At 44.9% G+C, this 23,488-nt stretch overlaps 1 pseudogene; it reads left to right on the forward strand.

Annotated features, from left to right (window-relative positions):
• The first annotated feature begins 1,157 nt into the window (after positions 1 to 1,157).
• On the forward strand, positions 1,158 to 22,743 carry LOC132478494 (small ribosomal subunit protein eS19-like; annotated as a pseudogene).
• Positions 22,744 to 23,488: the final 745 nt, after the last annotated feature.

The raw sequence follows: 23,488 nt of genomic DNA on the forward strand, positions 1-23,488 counted from the left end.
CATGAACAGTGTGCCAGGTGGCCTGAGGGTTGAGCAATTTACTGCAGGGGAATGGGTCTGAAAAGCTCTATGGGAGAGGTGATTGATATTTGAGGTGGACCTTGCAAGGAGAGCTGGACTTTGCTGGGTGGAGAAGATGGGGGAGGGTGTTCCCCGTCAAGGGGTGTGCTTGGGGTGGGGGGCTGGGGGCATAGAGGGCTGAGCCGGAATGGCAGCAAGAGAGACTGGGTGGGGGTGGGCTAATACTGGAGAAGGGGCTGTTAATGGTGAATTCTCAGCTAAGAAGCTTGGGGTGTGCCCTGCAAGTGCCCATGAGGCTTTTAAGTACCATGATTCAGAAAGAACCTGTAGCAGTGGGCAGGGAGGAGTCACCCGGGGAGGGGCAGGGGTGCAGGGGGTGAGTGAGTGTTCTCTTCGAGCCACCAGCCACCCAGACCACGTCCTCCAGTTTGCTGCGAGGGGCACCTCTCCTGACTGGGGGAGGGGAGACCAAAGCAAGAAATGAACTCTTCGCAGAGCTGTCGGAGAATTGCCAGATAAAAGGGGCCAAGGTCGGGGTGGGAGTTGCATTTCGAGAGATTCTCCTCGAAAGGTTGGTAGAGGGGACACCTGGACACTGTGTTTATTGAGCACCTACTATGGACACTCTGCAAGATGGCCTCATTTAATCCTTACAGGGAGCCCAAGAGGTTTTTTTCCCCTTTTTACCGATGTGGAAACAGAATTTAAGTTTCAGTAGTAAAGAAGTAAAGGGAAGTGTAAGTCCCTTCCCTAAGGTCCCACAGCGTGTAAGTGGGATAAGAATTCAGGTCTGTCCATCCCCAAAGCCCATCCCCTTCACCTCTCACCACCTCCCAGGAAAGAGGCAAGGCTCCCTCCCAAAGGAATGACTCAGGCCCTAATCTTCAGCCCTCTCGCACTGTCTCCACGCTGGACCAGGCCTCCAGGGCCCCGCACCAACCCCATGACATGAGCCACTCTCAGATGAGAAAACCGAGGCTCAGAGAAGTTAAGTGACTTGCCCAAGGACGCAAAGCTAATTAGTGGCAGAGGCAGGATTCACACCCAGATCCCTTCTCATACCTAATCGCTCACTTAGCTTCTTTGTTCCCCAGTTTCCTCATCTGTAAAATGCGCCTGGGAGGATTAGAGAGAGCATGCGCAGATATAAGCCACTTGGCACAGTGCCCGACAGTCCTTCCATGGTCAAGAAATATTTACTGAGCACCTACGAGGAGCAGGACCCTCTTCTAGATGTTGGGAGGTAAGAGGAAACAGAAGCCAGCCCCTGCTCTCCCGAGGTGGATACGAAGGCAGGGATGGAGAGGGGAGTGAGCCATAGGCACAGAGACCACACCCCATAACTGCTCCCACTAAGTGCTTGGGTAAGTCACTCCGGGGTTCTCTGCTTCTGGATCTAGAAAACAGGAAGAGCGCAGAGGGGAGATGCTTCACACAGAGTAGCCATCCATGTATTCTGTCACTGCCAGTCCCCTAGGTGAGCAGCCCTGCTCCCACGCCTGTGAGACCAGCAAAGCCCCTCCCCGCCCCCCCCAGGCGCCTGGCCCAGGCCGAATCGGTGGCCTGGAGCGCACGCTTTGCTTCCTGCTCCCTCTGTTCCCAAGACCTGCAGCCTCTGCTCCTTGTCCTGCGGCAGATGGAAAGCTGCTCAGCCTCCATCCAGGTCCAGCCCTAAATCTGATGCAAGCATCTTAGAGGTTGTAAGAACCTGTGGTTCAGGGACCACCTTCAAGGCTCTGAGGCAGCCCTGAGGGATGAGGCTCCAGCTCTTCACTCTCAAGGGGTGGGGCAGATTCAGCTTGAGTCAGGGGTGAGTGGGCTTCTGGTCAAGATCAGGGAGCTCCTTGTAGGGAAACAGGGAAATCAGAGTCTAACCTGAGGAATATAAGATCATCATAATTGGGGCCATTCTTCGGCACTTAGGACATTATTTCATTTAATTCTCTGTGTATATAAAATCCCATTTAATTAAAAAAAATTTTTTTTTTTTGGCTGTGCCGCATGGCTTGCATGATCTTAGTTCCCTGGCCGGGGATAGAACCTGGGCCCCCTGCAATGGAAGCACCGAGTCCTAACCACTGGACCACCAGGGAATTCCCTAAAATCCCATTTTAAAGTGGATAAAACTGAAGCTCAGGGAAGTGAAGTGAGTCCCCCAAGGAATTAGAAGTCCCTGCTCTTTTCTACCTCCACGCTGCTGGCTGGCTGAGCTCAGCCCTGTTGCTCCTGCGTTCTGGGTCAAGGCTGAACTTGAATCCCCAAGTGTAACCAGAGGTAGGGGTGCTGGGAACCCAAGAAGTGGGGAGAAAGTTTTGCACCTCCCCTGGGTCATTGCTGGTCCTGTCACCCCTTCTCTGGGCAGCCACCCACTCAGCCTCATCCCCAACCTCAGGGTCAGGAAGTAGGGCCAGGGTTGGGAGGTGGGGTCAGGTCCTTCCTAGCTCCCCATGACTGCTTCCATGACTCTCATTTTCTTGCAAAAGTCCTACTGCACCTACCTGTGCCACCCTCTACCCCCCTCACTGGTGTTGTCCACTGACCTTGCCTTCCATCTGTTGAAGCCTTTTGGCATCCCAGCCCCTAGTGCACCCTGGGTAACTCTAAAGTCCCAGCCTCTCCGGTCTACCACCTTCACATGTCTAATCACTTCCTCCTCCGCCCGCACCCTCGTTCACATCCCGTACATTGTCGTCACCTGGAAGTGCTCACATTTTCCTCTCTGACCTCGTCTTCTGCTCCTTTTGTTCAATTATTCCTCAGACAACTGTTCTTCAATCTCTGTCGATTGACCCGGTGATGTTTTCCCCATCCATCAGCTCCCTTCTGTCTTCATTCTCTTCCTTTTTCAGCCCAGGGTCTCTGCTTTATCAGATCATCTTAACTGACTACCCTCAGTCTTTTGTGGTTACATTTGCCTGGCAAGAGCCTAACACTGGACTTCTGATTCAGGAAGGCTATGTACGTTTACCACACCATCCCTCTGAAATGACAGAGAAAAAATATACTGAAGCTTTAAAGCAGATTACATTGTACTAATAGGAAAACCCAATAGAGATGAGGAATCCAGGACCCCATAGAGCGAGCCACTCAAAGTGTGAAGTTTCCTAAAAGGACCCTAGATTTCCTGCTAACATCAAGAACAAAGCAAGGATGTCACTCCCATTATCACAATTCAATATTGTGCTGAAGGCTCTAGCCAGTGTGCTAAAGCAAGGGGAAAAAGACATCTAAAACTGAAAGGAAGATGTAAAACTGTCTATATGTGAAAACAGTGTGAACGTCCGTGCAGAAAATCTGAAGGAACCTAAAAAATAGCTACTAGAACTAATACATGAGTTTAGCAAGACTGTAAGATATAAGATCAATATATGAACTCAATTATATTTCTATAGACTAGCAATGAACAACTGGAAATTGAAATTTTAAAAAATGCCACGTACAGTAGCATCAAAAAATACAAACTACTTAGAAATAAGTCTGACAAAGGATATATAAGACCTGTGCACTGAAAACTACAAAACACTGCTTAGAGAAATTAAAGAAGAATCAATAATGCAGAGACATACCATGCTCATGGGTCAGAAGACTCCATATTTTTAAGATATCAATTCTCCCCCAGTCGATCTATAAATTCAACACAATCCCAGTCAAATTCCCCACAGGTCTTTGTAAAAATCGAAAAGTTGACTCTAAAAATCTTAAGGAAATACAAAGGACTTAGAATAGCCAAAACAACTTTGAAACGGAAGGACGGAAGGACGGGAAAACATTGGAGAGCCCTTCCCCCTGGCTGGCAGCAAGGAAGCCACAGGGTGCCTGAAGTTACTGTAGAAGACGTTGCCTAGGGTTACTGTAAAAGACATGAACCAGCAGGAGTTCATCAGGGCTCTGACAGCTTTCCTCAAAAAGTCTGGGAAGCTGAAAGTCCCTAAATGGGTGAACACCACCAAGCTGGCCAAGCATAAAGAGCTTGCTCACTACAATGAGACCTGGTTCTACATAAGAGTGGCTTCCACAGTGCTGCACCTCTATCTCCAGGGCTGTGCTAGGTTGGCTCCAAGACCAACATCTATGGGGACATAAACCACATCATGTCTAGCCACTTCAGCAGGGTTCCAAGAGTGTGGCCTGTCAGGTCCTCCAAGCCCTGGAAGGGCTGAAAATGGTAGACAAGGACCAAGATGGGGGTGGCAAGCTGACACCTCAGGGACAGAGAGATCTAGACAGAATTGCCAGATGGGGGCATCTGCCAAAGAGAAGCATTAGAACAAATGCTGGGTTAATAAATTGCCTCATTCTTTAAAAACAAAAACTAGTTGGAGAACTTACACTATGTAAACTCAAGGTTATTAGAAAGCTATAGCAATCAAGGAAGTGCATGTTGGAATCAAGATAGACAAATAGACCAAAGGAAGAGAATACAAAGTCGATAAACAGACCCACACATATATGGTCAATTGAATTTTAACAAAGCTGCAAAGACAGTCTAGGGGAAGAAGGATAGTCTTTTCAACAAATGGTCCTGGAGAAATGGATATCCATATACAAAATAAAATTAAATACCTCACACCATATATGAAAGTTATCTCAAAGTGGATCCTAGACCTAAACATAAGCCTAAAAGTATAAAATTTCTAGAGAAAAACATAGAAGAAAATCCTTGCGACCTTGGGTTAGGTACAGATTTCTTAGATAAAACACTTTAAAAGGAAAAATTGAAAAATTGGACTTTATTAAAATTAAGGCTTTCTGCTATTTGAAAGACACTGTTAAAGGAATAAAAAGACAAGCCCCAGGGCTTCCCTGGTGGCGCAGTGGTTGAGAGTCTGCCTGCTGATGCAGGAGACATGGGTTCGTGCCCCGGACCAGGAAGATCCCACATGCCGCAGAGCGGCTGGCCCTGTGAACCATAGCCGCTGAGCCTGTGCGTCTAGAGCCTGTGTTCCGCAACGGGAGAGGCCACACCAGTGAGAGGCCCACGTACGGCAAAAAAAAAAAAAAAAAAAAAAAGACAAGCCCCAGACTGGGAGAGAGTATTTGCAAAGCATGTACGTGATAGAGGACTTTTTTCCAGAATATATAAAGAACTCTCTCAAAACTTAATAATAAGAAAACAAACAAGTTAATTTTTTTGTTTTATTTATTTATTTTGGCTGCACGCGGGTTTTCTCTAGTTGCGGCAAGCAGGGGCTACTCTTCGTTGCGGTGCACGGCTTCTCATTGCTGTGGCCTCTCTCGCTGCGGAGCATGGGCTCTAGGCGTGCAGGCCTCAGCAGTTGTGGCACGCGGACTCAGCAGCTGTGGCTCACGGGCTCCAGAGCACAGGCTCAGTAGTTGTGGCGCAGGGGCTCAGTTGCTCCGCGGCATGTGGGATCCTCCCAGAACAGGGATCGAACCTGTGTCCCCTGCATTGACACTCGGATTCCCAACCACTGCACCACCAGGGAATTCCCACAAGCTAATTTTTTTAAAGGGCAAAAGATTTGAACAGACACTTAGACAAAGAAGATATACAGATGACAAATAAACATATGAAAGGATGCTCATTATCAGTCATGAGGGAAATGCAAATTAAAACCACAATGAGGGCTTCCTTGGTGGCGCAGTGGTTAAGAGTTTGCCTACCAGTGCAGGGGACACGGGTTCGAGCCCTGGTCTGGGAGGATCCCACATGCCGCAGAGCAACTAGGCCCGTGAGTCACAACTGCTGAGCCTGCGCGTCTGGAGCCTGTGCTCCGCAACGTGAGAGGCCGCGACAGTGGGAGGCCCGCGCACCGTGATGAAGAGTGGCCCCCGCTCGCCGCAACTAGAGAAAGCCCACGCACAGAAACGAAGACCCAACACAGCCAAAAATAAATATAAATAAATTTACAAAACAAACAAACAACAAAAAAAACTGGAATTCTTCTTAAAAACAAACAAACAAACAAAAAAACAATGAGATATCAATACTGGAATAGCTAAAAAATTTTTTTTATGACACTACCAAGTGTTGGTGAAAATGTGTAGCAAACGGAGCTCTCATATACTGCTGGTGGAAAGGTAAAATGGTATAACCACTTGGGAAATCAGTTTGCCAGTGTCTTAAAATGTTAAACAGACACCTACACTACGACCAGCAATTCCACTCACAAGTTATCTACCCAAGAGAAATGAAAGCACATAACCACACAAAAACTTTTATGGAAACGTTCATAGCAGCTTTATTTGTAATAGCCAAGAACCGGAAGCCCAAATGTCCATCAACAAGTGAATAAACAAATATAATACCCATACAAAGGAATACTACTCAGCAATAAAAAGTAATGGACTATTGATACACACAACAACATAGATGAATCTCAAAATGATTATACTACGTGAAAGAAGGCAGAAAACAAAGAGTATATACTGGGATTTCCCTGGTGGTCCAGTGGTTAAGAATCTGCCTCCCAATGCAGGGGACGCGGGTTTGATCCCTGGTTGGGGAACTAAGTCCCACATGCCAAGGGGCAACTAAGCCCATGCACTCCAGAACCCGCACCCCACAACAAGAGAGAAGCCTGCATGCCGCAATGAAAATCCGGCGTGCTGCAACTAAGACCCGATGCAGCCAAAAAAAAAAGGAGTATACACTGTATGATTCCATATATATATAATATCTAGAAAATGCAAACTAATCTATGGGGACAGATAACACACCAGTCGTTGCCTAGAGATGAGGGAAGGAGGTAGAGAAGAGTGGGAGCAAGAAATTAAAAAGGGGGACTTCCCTGGCCGTCCAGCAGTTAAGACTCCATGCTTCCCACAGGGTACGTGGGTTCAATCCCTGGTTGGGGAACTAGGATCCCACATGCCTTGTGGCGCTGCCAAAAAATAAAAAAAATAGTAAAAATAAAAAGGGACACACGGAATCTTCTAGGGGCAATGGATATGTTCATTATTTTGACTTAGTTTCACAGGTGTACTCATGTGAAAACTTATCAAATTGTACATTTTAAATATGTGTGGTTTCTTGTATTACCAATTATTCATCAATAAAGCTATACAAAGGTCAATAAAAAGAAGCAATAATCAAATAAAACAAAAAAGTTAATCTGAAAAAAAAAATGAGATATAGGACTTCCCTGGTGGCTCAGTGGTTAAGAATCCGCCTACCAATGCAGGGGACACGGGTTCGATCCCTGGTCCAGGACGATCCCACATGCTGAGGAGCAACTAAGCCCGTGTGCCACAACTACTGAGTCTGCGCTCTAGAGCCCATGAGCCACAACTACTGAGCCCACGTGCCACAACTACTGAGCCTGCGCTCTACTGAAGCCCAAGCGCCTTGAGCCTGTGCTCTGCAACAAGAGAAGCCACCTCAATGAGAAGCCTGTGCACCGCAACAAAGAGTAGCCCCCGATTGGCACAACTAGAGAAAGCCCACGTGCAGCAATGAAGACACAACGCAGCAAAAATAAATATATATATAAATAAATAAAAATTTAAAAAAAGAAATGAGATATAGATATTGGAAAAAGAGTGAAATCATCACTACAAACAGATTTTATTATTATCTACTTAGAAAAGTCAATGATTCAACTGAAGCCTTGTAGATCTTATCAGCAAGTTTAGTAAAATGACCAGTTAAGGGCCTCCCTGGTGGCGCAGTGGTTGAGAGTCCGCCTGCCGATGCAGGGGATACGGGTTCGTGCCCCGGTCTGGGAGGCTCCCATATGCCGCGGAGCGGCTGGGCCCGTGAGCCATGGCCGCTGGGCCTGCGCATCCGGAGCCTGTGCTCCGCAACGGGAGAGGCCACAACAGTGAGAGGCCCACATACCGCAAAAAGAAAAAAAAAAAAATGACCAGTTAAAAGAAAAATATAGAAAAATCAATAGCTTTCTTTTTACCAACAAAAACCAATTTTAAAATGTTATAAAAAATTATTTTATTCATAACAGCAATAAAAGCTATGAAATACAGAAAAATAAATTTTACCGAGGACACACAAGACGTGAATAAATAGAGAGATATATGAGACTTTCTCACAGTGGAAGAAGACTTTGGTAAAGCCTTGGTCAATTCTCTCCAAATTGCTCTATAAATCCAATGCAACTCCAGTTTAAAATTCCAATTCCTTTGACGAAAACTAGAAAAGGTAACTCTAAAATTCATCTGAAGAGTAAATGAGTATCAAGAAAAAAAAATGCTTTAAAAAAATGAGGATAGGGCTTCCCTGGTGGCGCAGTGGTTGAGAGTCTGCCTGCTGATGCAGCGGACACGGGTTCGTGCCCCGGTCCGGGAAGATCCCACATGCCGCGGAGCGGCTTGGCCCGTGAGCCATGGCCGCTGAGCCTGCGCGTCCGGAGCCTGTGCTCTGCAACGGGAGAGGCCACAACAGTGAGAGGCCTGCGTACCGCAAAAAAAAACAAAACAAAAAAAAACCAGTTGCTTTTACAGTAAGAATAGGATTTGTCTTCACCCATAGTAGGTCCTTCACAAACATTTGTAGAATTGATACTGACCAGTGTTCTTGGCCTTCCCTAACCAGTAGAAATTGATTAGAGGCCAGTCAAGAAATTCAGGCAAGCCTTGACTGGGGCCCCTGCTGCAGCACGGGGGAGTGAAAACAAGTAACAAGTTCTCTTGCTCGCTCCCGGTGGGGGCTGGGGGTGCTGGGGGCTGGTTCCTTGTACGGGGTGAGGGTAGGGGTGCATCCAGGGGTCAGGCTGGAGGGGGGGCTTAGGTGGTTTACCCATCCCCTTTGGTGGTGTTGAGTGCAGGGGGTCTGTGCAGTACCCTGCTTTTCTCCCAGCTCTTCAGAAGTGTCAGCTGGGGTTTTTTTTGGTCTTTCTGTAACTTGCTATCCAGAATTTGCCCCAACTCCGCATGCACGCAGTTATTTTTAGTCTTTGATAATTTCCTTGTATTCTGTGGCTCAAGAAAACATTTGTCCAGGTGCAAGCACTGCAGCACTGCAGCAAAGGGTCCCAGGTCCCAGGTCCCAGCCTGTCTCAGAATGACCAAGTAAATGAATAGGCAAATAGATCAAGAGCATAGTCCAGAAACAGTCTGCATATAGTGAATATTGTAATATAAAGGTTTATCATGTATTTCTATTAAATATGTCCTTCATGTCATGAGCACCTCAAGGTAACATGCCCAATTGACCTAAGGACCCCACTCTCCTTCCCTAGTCATGCACTTCTTCCTACTTCACAGTTCCACACAATCACCCAGACAGGAAGAGTGGTCACCCTGGATCCCTCTCTCCCCCTCACGCTCATTCTGTTTACCTTCTGAGATGTCTCTCAGTCTCCCCCTCCCACCGCGTGGGAATTTAGCACAGGATAAAAACGGCATTTCAAACCAGCAAGGAAAGGAGACGGTGCTAGAACAAGTGGCTATCTATCTATGGAAAAAAAAAAGTGAAATCCATACATAAAAATGAATTCCAGATGGATTAAATATCTAAGTGTGAAGAGTTAAACTATAAAAGCACCAGCAAGAAATATAGAAGGATTTTTTTATAATTTGGGGATGGGAAGGACTTCTATGAGACATGAAATTCATAAACCATAAAGAAAAATATCAACAGATTTGATTACAGTTAGAGGCACCACAATGTTAAAAATTGAATGCTAAGCTGGGAGTATTGGCAACATTTAAGACATAGATAAGTTTAATTATTACCCTTAATATACAACAAGCTCCTAAAAGTCAGTAAGAAAATGTTTAAAAACCCAATTTAAAAAAAGGGCAGGGGCTTCCCTGGTGGCGCAGTGGTTGAGAGTCCGCCTGCCGATACAGGGAACACGGGTTCGTGCCCCGGTCCGGGAAGATTCCACATGCCGCGGAGCGGCTGGGCCCGTGAGCCATGGCCGCTGAGCCTGTGCGTCCGGAGCCTGTGCTCTGCAACGGGAGAGGCCACAACAGTGTACCGCAAAAAAAAAAAAAAAAAAAGGCAAAAGTAATAAGACAATTTATAGAATAAACGCAAAAGACTAAGAAACATATGAAAAGTTGCTCACGTTCCCTGGGGTCAGGGAAATGCAAATTAAGACAATAATGAGCTACCATTTTTGTCCGCTAAATTGTTAAAAAATTAATACAACAAATAATGTTCAGTGTTCACAGGAGCGAGAATAACAAAGAACACGTAGACATTGTTGTCGGTGAGAATACAAACTGGTGCAACAGTTTTGGGGGCAGTTTATTAGTACTCATCAAATGTTAAGTGACTCCTTTGAGAAAATTACTCCACTTGCAACAGAAATCTGTTGTTTCAGCATCCGTCACCCTTTCTCCCAGCTACAGCCCTCCGCCACCTCCCACTCTCTGGAGAACCTCTCCTCTCTCACTCACTCGCATGCGATTTGGCTGGCTCCCCTCCCAGTCCCGAGCGAGGCATGTGACTTCAGCTTGATCAATCAGTGAGTCATCCTCCCTCAAGCAAACGGAATGGTTTAGGGCAGAGCGTGTGATCTGAAGGAGGGTCAAATTAGAGAACACCCTGTGACTTTTCCAGTCTCCCAGAAAGAAGAGCTGGTGGAGTGCCTCTGGAACTTCCATGGTCACCTTGACTTCACATGGAAGAGTTGATCTGAGAAGCCAAACAGAGGAAATCAAAGCCATGTATTGGTGAAAGATTTATGAAGACAAACTTTGGGCACCTGGACCCAATCGTGCCTAAAGTCAGCTGTCCCTAGGAATTGAGTATGTGCATCAATAAAACCCTCCCACTAATTTGAATTACATTTCTGTCCCTTGCAAACCAAAACAATTCTAATATTGAATCTATCTTTTAAAATATTTACTAAACTACTGTTGGGGTGAAGGGGGAGTTTCAGAAAACTATATAAATGTTCTGTTTTTAATTTTAAAGTATATGCCTGTGCATATAAAAAGGTCTGAAAGGACACGCGCGCGCGCGCGCACACGCACATGATCGTAATCCCTAAGAAAGTGGCAATGAGAGCCGAGGGAATCCACTCTTAACCCTTAAGCACCTATTCTGACCAATCATTGTTCTAGGCTGGGGGCATAGCATTAAACAAAACAAACAGAATCTCTGCTTTCATAGTACGTGGAGGCATCATTTTTTAAAAAATGAATGAATCCAACTTTCTGCTTTCACTGTGCCTATATCCAAGCAGCTGAGTATTACTAGAGAAAAACACACAGCTGAAAAGACAGGAACCCAAAAAAAAAGGGTGGTTCTTGATGTTATATGGAACCTGAACATGGCTTGACAACGCTCCTAGTAACTACCTCTCCTGATATCGAAAAAACTTTCAAAGTCTCCCACTAGAAGAGCGATTGCAGTTGTCATTAGGACAGTTCACCACTAGTCTGTGTCTCTTCCTTCCGGGCACACGGTAAGATTCCACTGCCCTGCCCTCTGAAGTTAGGGACGGCCATGTCACCTGCTTTGGCCAATGAAAAGTGGATGGAATTTACATGTGTTGCTTCCAGGTGGATGCTTTTAAGAACTGGTGCACAATTTGCCATGCTCCATTTTCCTTGCCAGAGGGACCATCAGTAACTAGCTGGTGGAAGCTCCAACCAACCTGCGTTGATGTGAGGATGATATGAAACAGAGCCTCATGTCAACCCATGATGGCCATGTAGCCCAAGCAAGAAACAAGCCACAGTGCTGTGGTAGTTCGGTTTCTCTAATAAGCAGAGTTCTAGATAGGGTTAGATGGGCAAAGCATTTACTGGGGCAAACACCTGTTAAGGAGAAAGGGTTAGGGGCCAGAGTAGGCATGGAGAGCCATCAGACCACAAGGCAAGTCTGACACCTTGAGAGGAGAGAAGGAATCAGGAGGATTGGGCAGGAAAACAAGCTTTCAGAAAGGCTGATGGAAGGACGACCCCAGCAGTCCAGTGGTTAAGACTCCGCACTTCCACTGCAGGGGTCATGGGTTCGATCCCTGGTGGGGGAACGAAGATCCCATATGCCGCGCGGCCAAACAAACAAAAAAGAAAGGCTGATGGAGATAGTCCCCAAGCCAAACTTACCCATTCGTAGAGTCCCAGGTCCCACAGGAATGGACCAGCACTGGTATCCCAATGGCTGAGCAGCAGAGGGGAGACATGGCCTCAATACAAATGCAGTGAAGGGTTCGTAGGGGTGGCAGCTGGGACTGTCAGTCAACTCTGCTCCACGTGGCAGGTTTCCTTGAAGGAAATCTGAGCAGCACATTTCAATGACCCTCAGAGTTCTTTAACCCAGGGGTCAGCAAACTACAGCCCACAGGCCAAGTCCACCCTGCTGCCTATTTTCGTAAATATAGGTTTGTTGGAACATAGCCACACCCTTTTGTTTACTGTTATCTATGGCTACTTTCCCATGAGATGGCCGAGTTGAGTAGTTGTGACAGAGACTATAGTCTCTGTACCCTGTGATGGTAATTGCAGCTTGCAAATCCTAAGATATTTACTAGCTGACCCTTGGCAGGAAATGTTGTCAATTCCTGCTTTAACCTACTGCGATTTGAGGGAGGTTTATTGCCATAGCAAAACCTAGCCTATTCTGACTGGAATAGTGATCTAAATGTATCTTCTTTCCTCACCTCCCACTCCACAACCTACTCCAACCTGGTGCTACACTTCCCCTCCCCCTCAACTCCAAACTACTCTTTCTAATGCTGTGGCATACCTGTTTTAGATTTATTTATTTATTTTTTTTGGCCATGCCCAACGGCCTACAGGATCTTAGCTCCCTGACCAGGGAATGAACCTGTGCCCCCTGCAGTGGAAGTGCAGAGTCCTAACCACTAGGCCACCAGGAAACTCCCCCCTGTTTTAGCTCTTATCTAATTCGACTTCTTAGCAGCATACAGCAGTTACCTATTTCCCCCTTATTAAAATATACTCTCCTCCCAGCCTCTAGGACACGACACCTTCTTGGTTTTCCTTTTATTATCTCTTTGACAACTTTTTCTTAGTCTCCTTGGCTCAACCTATTAGATGTTCCTCAGGTTTTTGTTCTAGGCCTGCGTCTATCCTCACTCCCTAACTTTCTATGGCTTTAATTACCATCCTTATTCTAGCAGTTCCCAGTTTCATATCTCCAGCTCAGATATAAGCTCCAGTCCTGTACATTCAATTGCATGCAAGACCTCTCCCCACTAGGCTGTTGATTGTTCCAAAACTGGTCTCATCATCTTTTCCCTTAATCCTCTTTCTCCTCCTGAATTTTTAAAACAAATGGTAATATCATCCACCAAGCTGCTTATACCAGAAATCTGAGTCTTCTTTGATTCTTTATTCTCTTTCACCCCACACTCTTAAATCCAATCACTAAGCTCTGTTTTTCCTGCCTCCGGAAAGGTAACTTGTCCACTTCTCTCTATCCCCATTGCTATGAATCTAATCCACGCTGCTCTTTTTATTCATCCAAACAACTGCTACCATCTCTTAACTGGTATCCTTGTTTCTCTTCAAGTGTTTCTCCAATCAAATCCTCACACTGCAATCAGAGACCTTTGCCAGTGAGAATATAGGAACAAATAGAACAGGGTAGATTTAAATACAACTATATTAGTACTTATGTGAGATGTAAGTGGGCTAAATACTCCAATTAAAAGAGAGAGATGTCAAACTATAAGAAGTAATCCAATTATATGCTATTTACAAGAGACATATCTTAAATGTAAGAACATGGAAAGGTTAAAATTAAAGGATGAAAAAAGATACAATGCAAGCACTAAACAAAATAAAGTTGGTGTAGCTAAATTAATATCAGACAAAGTAAACTTTATGGCAAGAAGCACTACTAAACACACACACATTTTATGATGATAAAAGGGCCAATCAAACAGGAATACATAACAGTCCTAAATTTATATGCACCTAACAATATAACCTTAAAATATATAAAGTGAAAACTGACAGAATTAAAGGAGAAATAGACAAACCTTCAATTATAGTTTATATTTTTAACATATATCTCTCAGCAGCTGATAGAACAAGTAGATTTTAGAAATCAGTAGAGAAATGGATGATTTGACAGCATAATTAACAAATTTCCCTAACTGACACTTATAGACTACTATATATATATATATTAAAAAAAAGGAGGAAACTAACAACAACAGAAGGCACATTCTTCTCAAATATCAATTTTCACACTTAACAAAATTGTCCATATGCTGGGCCATAAAGCAAGTCTTAACAAATTTCAAGTTATTAAAATAATGCAGAGTGTATTCTTTGAACTCAGTGAATTTAAAATCAGTAACTAAAAGATAACTAGAAACCCCCTTCCCCCAAAGTTTAGAAATTAATTAATAAGCCTCTAAATAACCAATGGGACCAAAGAAGAAACCACAATGGAAATTACAAAATATTTTGAATTGAATGATAATGGGATAGAGCTAAAACCACACTTAAAGAGAAATGTATAGATTTAAATTTATATATTAGAAAAATATAAAAGATCAAAATCAATGATTTAAGCATCCATTTAAAGAATTTTTAAAAAGAACAACAATTAACAACCCCTCCAAAAAAAAAGTAGAAGAAAGGAAACAATAAAGATAAGAGTAGAAATCAACAAAATAGAAAAAATAAATACAATAAAGTCAACAAAGCCAAAATTTGGTTTTTGGAAAGACCACTAAACTTGATAAAAATCTAGCAAGAAAAATAATGGGGGGGGGGCAGCAAAAATAAGTCATATTAGGAATAAAAATGGAAATATTACTACAGACCCCACAGGTGTTAAAAAATAATAAGCGGATATTACAAACAACTTCATGTCAATATTTGAAAATTTAGGTAACATGGGGAAATTTCTCTAAAAAAACACAAATTACCAAAAATGTCACAGGAATGTCCAAAAATATCACAAGAATACTCTAAATTTTGAGGTCACAATAGGCCTACATCTGGTAAAGAAATTGAATCTTTCATTTAAAATCTTCCCACAGAGATAACTCCAGGCCCAGATGGCTTCTCTGGGAAATTCTTCCAAGCACTGAAGGAAGAAATATTACTACCTTACACAAACTCAGAAAATAGAGAAAAAAAGAACATTTCTCATCTCGTTTTATGAGACTTGAATAACTTTGATACCAAAACCTGACAAGCTTATTACAAGACAGGCAAGTTATGGCCAATATCTCTCGTAAACAGGGGCACAAAAATCCTACACAAAAATACCAAATCAGGACTTCTCTGGTGGTCCAGTGGGTAAGACTCCGCACTCCCAGTGCAGGAGGTTCGGGTTCGATCCCTTGTCGGGGAATTAGATCCCACATGCATGCTGCAAGTAAGAGTTCACATGCTGCAACTAAGAATCTGCATGCCACAACTAAACATGCCACAACAAAGATCCCACGTGCCACAACTAAGACCCGGTGCAGCCTAAATAAATAAATAAATAAATTTCTTTAAAATACCAAATCAAATTCATATTTTTTGTAAAGGTAATTAATAATAATGACCAGATGCTGTTTTGTCCAGCAGTGAAGGTTGGTTTGCTATTCCAAAATCAACCTATGTGACTAATCATATGAACAAAATAAAGTAGAAAAACTACCTGACCATTTTTCATAGGTGCAGAAAAAGCATTTGACAAGATTTAATACACATTCATGACCTTTAAAACTCTCAGATAACTAAAATAAAAGGGAATTTCCTCAATTTGATAACTGTTGTCTCAGAAAAAACCCTATACAGTTGGCATCATATGTAATGGTGCAATATTGAGTGTTTTTTCCCTAATATTGGGGACAAATAAGGATATCTATTCTTCTAGCTCAACGTTATCCCAGCTATAGCTCAATACAGAAAGAAAACAACTTGAAGGAAGAATGATTGGAAAGGAAGAAGTAACTCTGTACTTGTATACATGGTTGTATACATATAAAATCCTAAGGAATCTACAAAAACTATTAGAGCTAACGAATGAACTTAACAGCAACATTGTCAACATACAAAAATCAATTGTCTTTCTATATACTGGCAACAAACGACTGGAAAATTAAAATTTAAAAATACCATTGACAATATTAAAAAACCCATAAAATACTAATAAATAAATTTCATGAAAAATATGCAAGACTTCTACACCAAAAATACAAAACATTGCTTAAAGAAGTAAAAGACAGGGACTTCCCTGGTGGCACAGTGGAGAAGACTCTGCGCTCCCAATGCAGGGGGCCCGGGTTCGATCCCTGGTCAGGGAACTAGATCCCACATGCATGCCGCAACTAAGAGTTTGTATGCCACAACTAAGGAGCCCTGGAGCCACAACTAAGGAGACCACCTGCCACAACGAAGGAACCCACGTGCTGCAACTAAGGAGCCGGCGGGCTGCAACAAAGGAGGCCTCCTGCCACAACTAAGATCTGGTGCAACCAAATAAATAAATAAATAAATAGTAAGAAAGAAAAGACAAATAGAGAGGTGCTTCATATTCATAGATTGGAAGACACAGCATTGTTAAGATGTCATGATTCCTATGTTGACTGATAGATTCAGTGCCATCATAATCAAAATCTTGGCAGGTTTTTAAAAATAGAAATTGACGGGCTTCCCTGGTGGTGCAGTGGTTAAGAATCCGCCTGCCAATGAAGGGTACAAGGGTTTGAGCCCTGGTCCGGGAAGATCCCACATGCCGCAGAGCAACTAAGCCTGTGTGCCACAACTACTGAGAAGCCCACACACCTCAACGAAGAGTAGCCCCCACTCACTGCAACCAGAGAAAGCCCTCACAGCAACAAAGACCCAACGCACCCAAAAATAAAAATAATAATAAAAAAAATAGAAATTGACAAGTTGATTCTATCATTTGTGTGGAAATGCAAAGGACCTAAAATAGTCAAAACAATCTTGAAAATGAAGAGCAAACTTAGAAAACTTACAGTATCAGAGACTTCCCTGGTGGTGCAGTGGTTAAGAATCTGCCTGTCAATGCAGGGGACATGGGTTCCATCCCTGGTCCAGGAAGATCCCACATGCCGCAGAGCAACTAAGCCCGTGTGCCACAACTACTGAGCCTGAGCACCACAACTACTGAAGCCCATGCACCACAACTACTGAAGCCCGCGCACTCTAGGTCTCACGTGCTGCAACTACTGAGCCCGTGTGCTGCAACCACTGAAGCCCCTGCGCCTAGAACAGTGCTCCACAACAAGAGAAGCCACTGCAATGAGAAGCCCGTGCACTGCAATGAAGAGTAGCCCCTGCTCGCCGCAACTAGAGAAAGCCCGTGTGCAGCAACGAAGACCCAACACAGCCAAAAGAAATTAAATAAATAAATAAATAAATAAATAAATAAATAAATAAATAAATAAAAGAAAACTTACACTATCAGATTTTAAGACTTACTACAAAGATATAGCAATCAAGATAGTATAGTATAGTAGTGGTGTAGGATAGACAAATAGATCAGTGGAATGATATGTTCATAAACATATAATGACAATCAATTTTTGATAAGGCATCGAAGCATTTCAATGGGAACATGAAAGTTTTGGTCCTGGAGCAATGAGATAAACCCCAACCCTCACCTCACACCATGCACAAAAATTAATTTGAGATAGGTCATAGACCTAAATGTAAAAAGCTAAAACTATAATGCTTCTACAAGAAAACATAGGAGAATATCTTTGTGGCCTTGGGGTGGGAAAAATTTTCTCAGGACAAAAAATTTCTAGCTATAAAAGAAAAAAATGATAAAATGGATTTCATTAAAATTTTAAATTTCTGCTCATCAAATGATAACCTCATAAAATAAAAAAGTAAGCCACTGAGTGATGATATGATTATCAAAATAATCATAATATATGTATCTGATATAGATTTATATACAGAATAAGCAAATAAGTTCCATAACTCAGTAACAGAAAGACAAACAATTCAATTTTTTTAATAGGCAAAAGAGGGCCTTCCCTGGTGGCACAGCGGATAAGACTCCATGCTCCCAACATACAGGGGCAGGGTTCGATCCCTGGTCAGGTAACTAGATCCCACATGCATGCTACAACTAAGGAGCCCACAAGCCACAACTAAGGAGCCTGTGAGCCACAACTAAGGAGCCTACATGCCTCAACTAAGACCTGGCGCAACCAAATAAATAAGTAAATATTTTTAAAAAATAGGCAAAAGACTTGAAGAGACACTTCACAAAAGATACTGAAATGGCTAATAAGCAAATGAAAAGATGTTCAATATCCTCAGTCACCAGTGAAATTCAAACTAAAAGCACAACAGGATGCACAACAAAATAAAGTCTGAAAATACTACATATTGAGATGTGGACAATTAGAACTCTTCTACATGTAAAATAGTACAGCCACTTTGGAAAACAGTTTGGCAAATAGATATACATCTACCCTATGACCCAGCACTCCTAGGTCTTACCCAAGAGGAATGAAAACATATGTCCACACAAAGACTTGTACAAGAATGTTCATAGCACCTGTATTCATAATAGCCCCAAACTGGAAACGACCCAAAGGTTCATCAACAGATAAATGAATTAAAAAATATGATATATTCATATGATGGAAAACTACTCACCAATAAAAAGGAACTAATTATTGATGCATGTAAGAATATGATAAATCTCAAAATATTATGATTAGTAAAAGAGCCAGACATAAAAGAATACATATTGAATGATTCCATTTACATGAAGTTCTAGAATAGGCAAATTTTAATCTGTGGGGAGAGAAATAAGAACAGTGGTTGCCTCTGGAGAGTAACTGGAAAGGGGCATGAGGGAACTTACTGGGGTGATGAAAATGTTCTACATTTTAATTGGGGGGAGTGGTATATATACAGGATATACTTTTGTCAAAACTATATACTTGAAAATCTGTGTATATTATTGTAAATTAGGCCTCAATAAAAATTTAATCATATATAAAAGTAGCATGTCAATTATACATAAACTGTTTTAGGGTGTTTTAAGGAACTTAAAACCATTGGTTAAAAAAATTACAGTGGGCTTCCCTGGTGGCGCAGTGGTTGAGAGTCTGCCTGCCGATGCAGGGGGCATGAGTTCGTGCCCCGGTCCGGGAAGATCCCACATGCCACGGAGAGGCTGGGCCCGTGAGCCATGGCCGCTGAGCCTGTGCGTCCGGAGCCTGTGCTCCGCAACAGGAGAGGCCACAACAGTGAGAGGCCCGCGTACCGCAAAAAAAAAAAAAAAAGCCAAGAGCAGAGAGAATTTCAAGAAGGAAAAAAGAGATCAGCTAAGGCATGAGCAGCAGAGCAAGAAGTTCAGAAAAGCAGCTCCTCCTGGTGACAGCTGCTTCAAAGAAACGAGGCTTAATAGTAAGCACAACAGTTACCACTTCTTGAGTGCCTACCAGATGCCTGGCACTTTAACAGATTTTCTTATTGAATCATCACAGTAGCTCCATCATTACTTCCATTTCACAGATGAGGGAACCGAGGGGCAGAGAGATTAAATAACTCGCTCAAGATCATACAGTTTGTGGAGTAGCAGAGGCCGAGTTGAAACTCAAGCATGTGGGACACCAAAGGCCAGAATCTTGACCACAAGAAATGGGCAAAATGCAAGGGGTCTGCTATTTTTTTTTTTTTTTTTTTTTGCATCTCACCATGAATGGGTCTCTTAAGTTTTTTGTGCCAGGCCCTGGGGAAGCAAATGTGGGCCCAACAGGTGGATGTTCCCCAGAAAGTGAGCAAAGAAACAGTGAAGGACAGAGGTGGGAAAGGCAGGACCAGGCGGGAGATCTGTGCCTTTTGACTTTAAAGGAGCAGCATGCAAATTATATTCAAAGCAATATGCAAGTGATATGTAAATTGCATTGCAAATGAGCATCTGTTCTTTTTGAGTCAACAGCTCAGGCACTTTCGAGTGAGCCCTCCCCAGCTTTCTCCCAGGGTTGCCCAGGGTCAAGATCCCTTGCAGGATCTATTAACTAAACTGAAGAAGTAGCACGTGCCTCCCCCAAGGCAAACTGGGCTCTGGACTGAAAGAAGAGGGCTGCCTACCATGTCCAGGTAAGTCATTTATTCACGCATTCACCTAACAAATACTTGTAAAGCACCTACTCTGCGTAAAGTCCAGAGGCAGATGCAGTAGACAAGTAGAAGACTCATTATTTCCAACTTCTGGGAACACATTCTGGTGGGGGGAATAAATAGGTACCGTAAAGACTCTGGTATCATCTAGAGTCTAGACCAAGGTTTCTCACCCTCAGCACAATTGATGTATTGTACTGGGCAATTTTTTAAAGTGATTTTTATTTATATTAAAAAAAATTTTTTTTAAAGTTTGGCAGTGCCACATGGCATGGGGGAATCTCAGTTCTCTGACCAGGGGTCGAACCCATCCCCCCTGCAGTGGAAACGCCAAGTCCTAACCACTGGACCACCAGGGAAGTCCCTGGGCAATTCTTTATCGAGGGGGACTGTCCTGTGCATCATAGGATGTTTAGCAGCATCCCTGGTCTCTCTCTATCCTTTAGAGGCCAGTAGCACCCTCTCCCCAGTTGTGACAACCAAAAATGTCCCCAGACATTGCCAAATGTTCCCTGGGATTGGGGGGACCAAAATCACTCCAGCTGAGAACCACTGCTATGAGGTCTTTGAATGAGTCAACATACTCAGTAAGCTCAGGGTTCATCTTCAAAGACCCACGTTGTTCCATATTTTTGTATTTTAACCATGGTGAGGGCAGAAATCTCTCATCTAATTCCTTTCCACCAAGCATAACCTTCCCTTGATGCCCCAGGCCCCCACTCTGAGCATGAGTCCAGCCCCTGGAGATTCTTGAGGAGTAATCAAGGTCACCCCCAAACTAAATGGCCCCAGCCTTGAACCCTTCGGGCTTGCATGTCTGCTTTTTAGCATCATTCTACCTCTCCTTCCCTTGTCATCAAGTTGTCACCTGTGGGACTGTCACTTACACTCCTATCTCTGCCGGCCCCCATTCCCTTTGACTGGCAGCTTCCAGGAGTTAGAAACTAGATTTTGCAGATCAGTGTTTTTCTAACTGTGCTCTGCCAGGCGCTGGGAGCCCTGCAGGGCCTCTCAGAAGCCCCCAGGGGATGGCGGGAGGGATTGGAGAGGCTTCCAAGGTGCAGAGCAGGCAGGTCTCCCTGGCCCTCCACCCCTGGCTCCCACCACAGCAGCTGGAGTCGTCTCAGTTTTATTTCTTTCTGCTTCTGCATGATATCCTTTGGACCAAAAGTCCCAGGGGTAAGAAGCGTTTGCAAACTGCTGACCTAGATGGGGGGTATTGTGAGAGCAGAGGGCCGCCTAACATGTAAAATGTCTACGCTTTGGTGTGCAGCTTGGTGGTGTGCAGCTTGGTGGTGTCCATCGTGGTTGTTTGGAGGTCCTTTAAGCTTCTTTTCCAGCTTCTTATGAGTGGGTGGATGGTGGGGATGCCGATAGGAGGGGATCACTTTACATAGCGGCCAAGCCCTCTATGTATGTGGGCAGGAGAAGGGACCAGAGAGGCAGACCAGGCCTCCAGGCTTCCGTATCAGGTCAGGATGCCTCTTCCTGGGTGGAGGAGGCGGCACAAACCCCAGGAAATGAGGGATCTAATCCCCTACTCGCCCCCAGGGAGCAAAACAGAGAGTAATCACACAGAAGTAGAGGCAGAAAGAGCTGAGGCAAGACGCCAGGAAGAACCTTCCAGCGCAGCCCTGGTAGAGGAGCAGTTGGGAGCGGCCGTGCAGCAGCCAGCTCTGGGGCAGTGGGGTGTCCCAGTTGCAGGCTGAGGGATAATCGCGCGCGTGCGCGCGCGCGCACACACACACACACACACACACACACTCCTTCCTGGCCCCTGCCCCCAACCAGGGCTGAGTCCTGCACAGATAAACCTCCAGGCCCTGAAACTTGGCAAGGGGTGTGGGAGCAGGGTCTGGGGCCATGCCTCATCCTCCCTTCTCTAAGAAGCCCTTTCTATCAGAGCCTTGCCAGACTGCGGCAGAATGTGTGGGGATCTTGTTCCCGAGGGGCTTAGGGGATGGAGCAGCCTCTCCCTCCCCTCCCCCCTACCTCCTGACCTCCAGGCCCCACTGAACCCTCAGGACACAGGCACAATCAGGCATTTCATGCCTCGCAAGGGTCAGAATGAAAGGCCTGTGTCTGTCTGCTCTCCCCTCCCCCTCTCCCATCTTCAGATTTTTCCAGCTGCCCTAGGGCCAGAGCTTCGTCTTTCTCCCTCCTCTCCCCCTCCTGTCCACTAAGTTCTTCACAAATATCTGGGAACGGAAGGGATTGCTGTCAATATCCTGCACTGCTTGCCGCTAACTCAGATCTCCAACGCGCCAGAGAGGGAAGGAAGATGCTGATGGTTCTTCCCTGTCACTCACAGAAACCGGCCAGCTCAATGGCACCCCAAGGTCACACAGCACTGGCTGTTCTCCTGCCCACCTCCTCCCTCCCACTCTGTGCTCCTCCATGGTTTGCCCTGGGTACGGGGGAAACCAGATAAGAGGATGAGCTCCTAGCCACTTCCCCATGGAGCCAAAGGGCTTCTCCCCACTGGAAAATCCCCAGGCACTGATATTGACTGAGACCTGGAGGAGTCGCTGAACCCAAAAAGCAAGTTCGCATCAGAGGTCAATGGCTGTACCCCAAGAAGGGGGGCTCTCTGTGCAGGCTGGGGCTGCGGAACTCTGATGTGTTCTCCCCACCCCCACCCTGATACTGACGTCTAGACCAGCAGCCAGGAACTGGCGTCACCATTCTCCTGTCCCCCAGACACTCGTCCCACCGCCACCACCCGTGAGCAACCATTCCGGGGCCTGACATTCTGTCAGCTTCACACCAGCTCCCAGGGCCCCAGCCAGGAGCGCTTCCTGGATAAAATATTAAACATGCAAATCTGAGACAGTGCCTTAACGAGCGACAGACTGCACGACCACAGCCTGGCAAAGGAGACGCACGCCGTCCGGGGGTGGGGCGGTGAGAAGTATATATAGATATAGACTTTGGATCTATCTGTGCAACGTGTGTATAAGGCAGAGAACAGCAGGGATGGAAAACTACAGCAGCAGCCTCCAGCTCGGGTGGCCTGAGGTCGGTAGGAGGCTGGTGGGGAGGGAGGGTCAGGAGGGAGGATCCCCAAAGCCCAGCCCAGAGTGGAGGATGACAAAAGCCCTTTGTGCTTGGATTCTGTGCAGAGGGGGCCAGAGACTCAGGGCAGGGGAATGAGCATTTGGTTTTGGAGAAGGAAGTTGGTTAGAGGCAAGGTCTCAGGGAGGAAGTAAGGAAAGGTGAGAGACAGAGGAGGCAGAGGCCTGGGGGGTCACAGGGAGAACACCTCAACTCCCATGTGGCACTGGGCCTTCTTATATGGCACCCACACTGGCCCGGGGTGTTGTGGAGCTCCTATAGCATTCGGTCAGTGTGGTTCCACCTTGATCCAGATTGACATGAACTTGACAGTGGTGCTGCTCAAACTTTAACGTGCCCATGCATCAAAGGTCTTGTTAACAACGCAGGTTCTGATTCAGAAGGTCTGCGTGGGGCCTGAGATTTTGCATTTCCAACA

The sequence above is a fragment of the Mesoplodon densirostris genome, chromosome 18 (assembly GCF_025265405.1).
Source record: "Mesoplodon densirostris isolate mMesDen1 chromosome 18, mMesDen1 primary haplotype, whole genome shotgun sequence".
In the NCBI taxonomy this organism is placed as follows: Eukaryota; Metazoa; Chordata; class Mammalia; order Artiodactyla; family Ziphiidae; genus Mesoplodon; species Mesoplodon densirostris.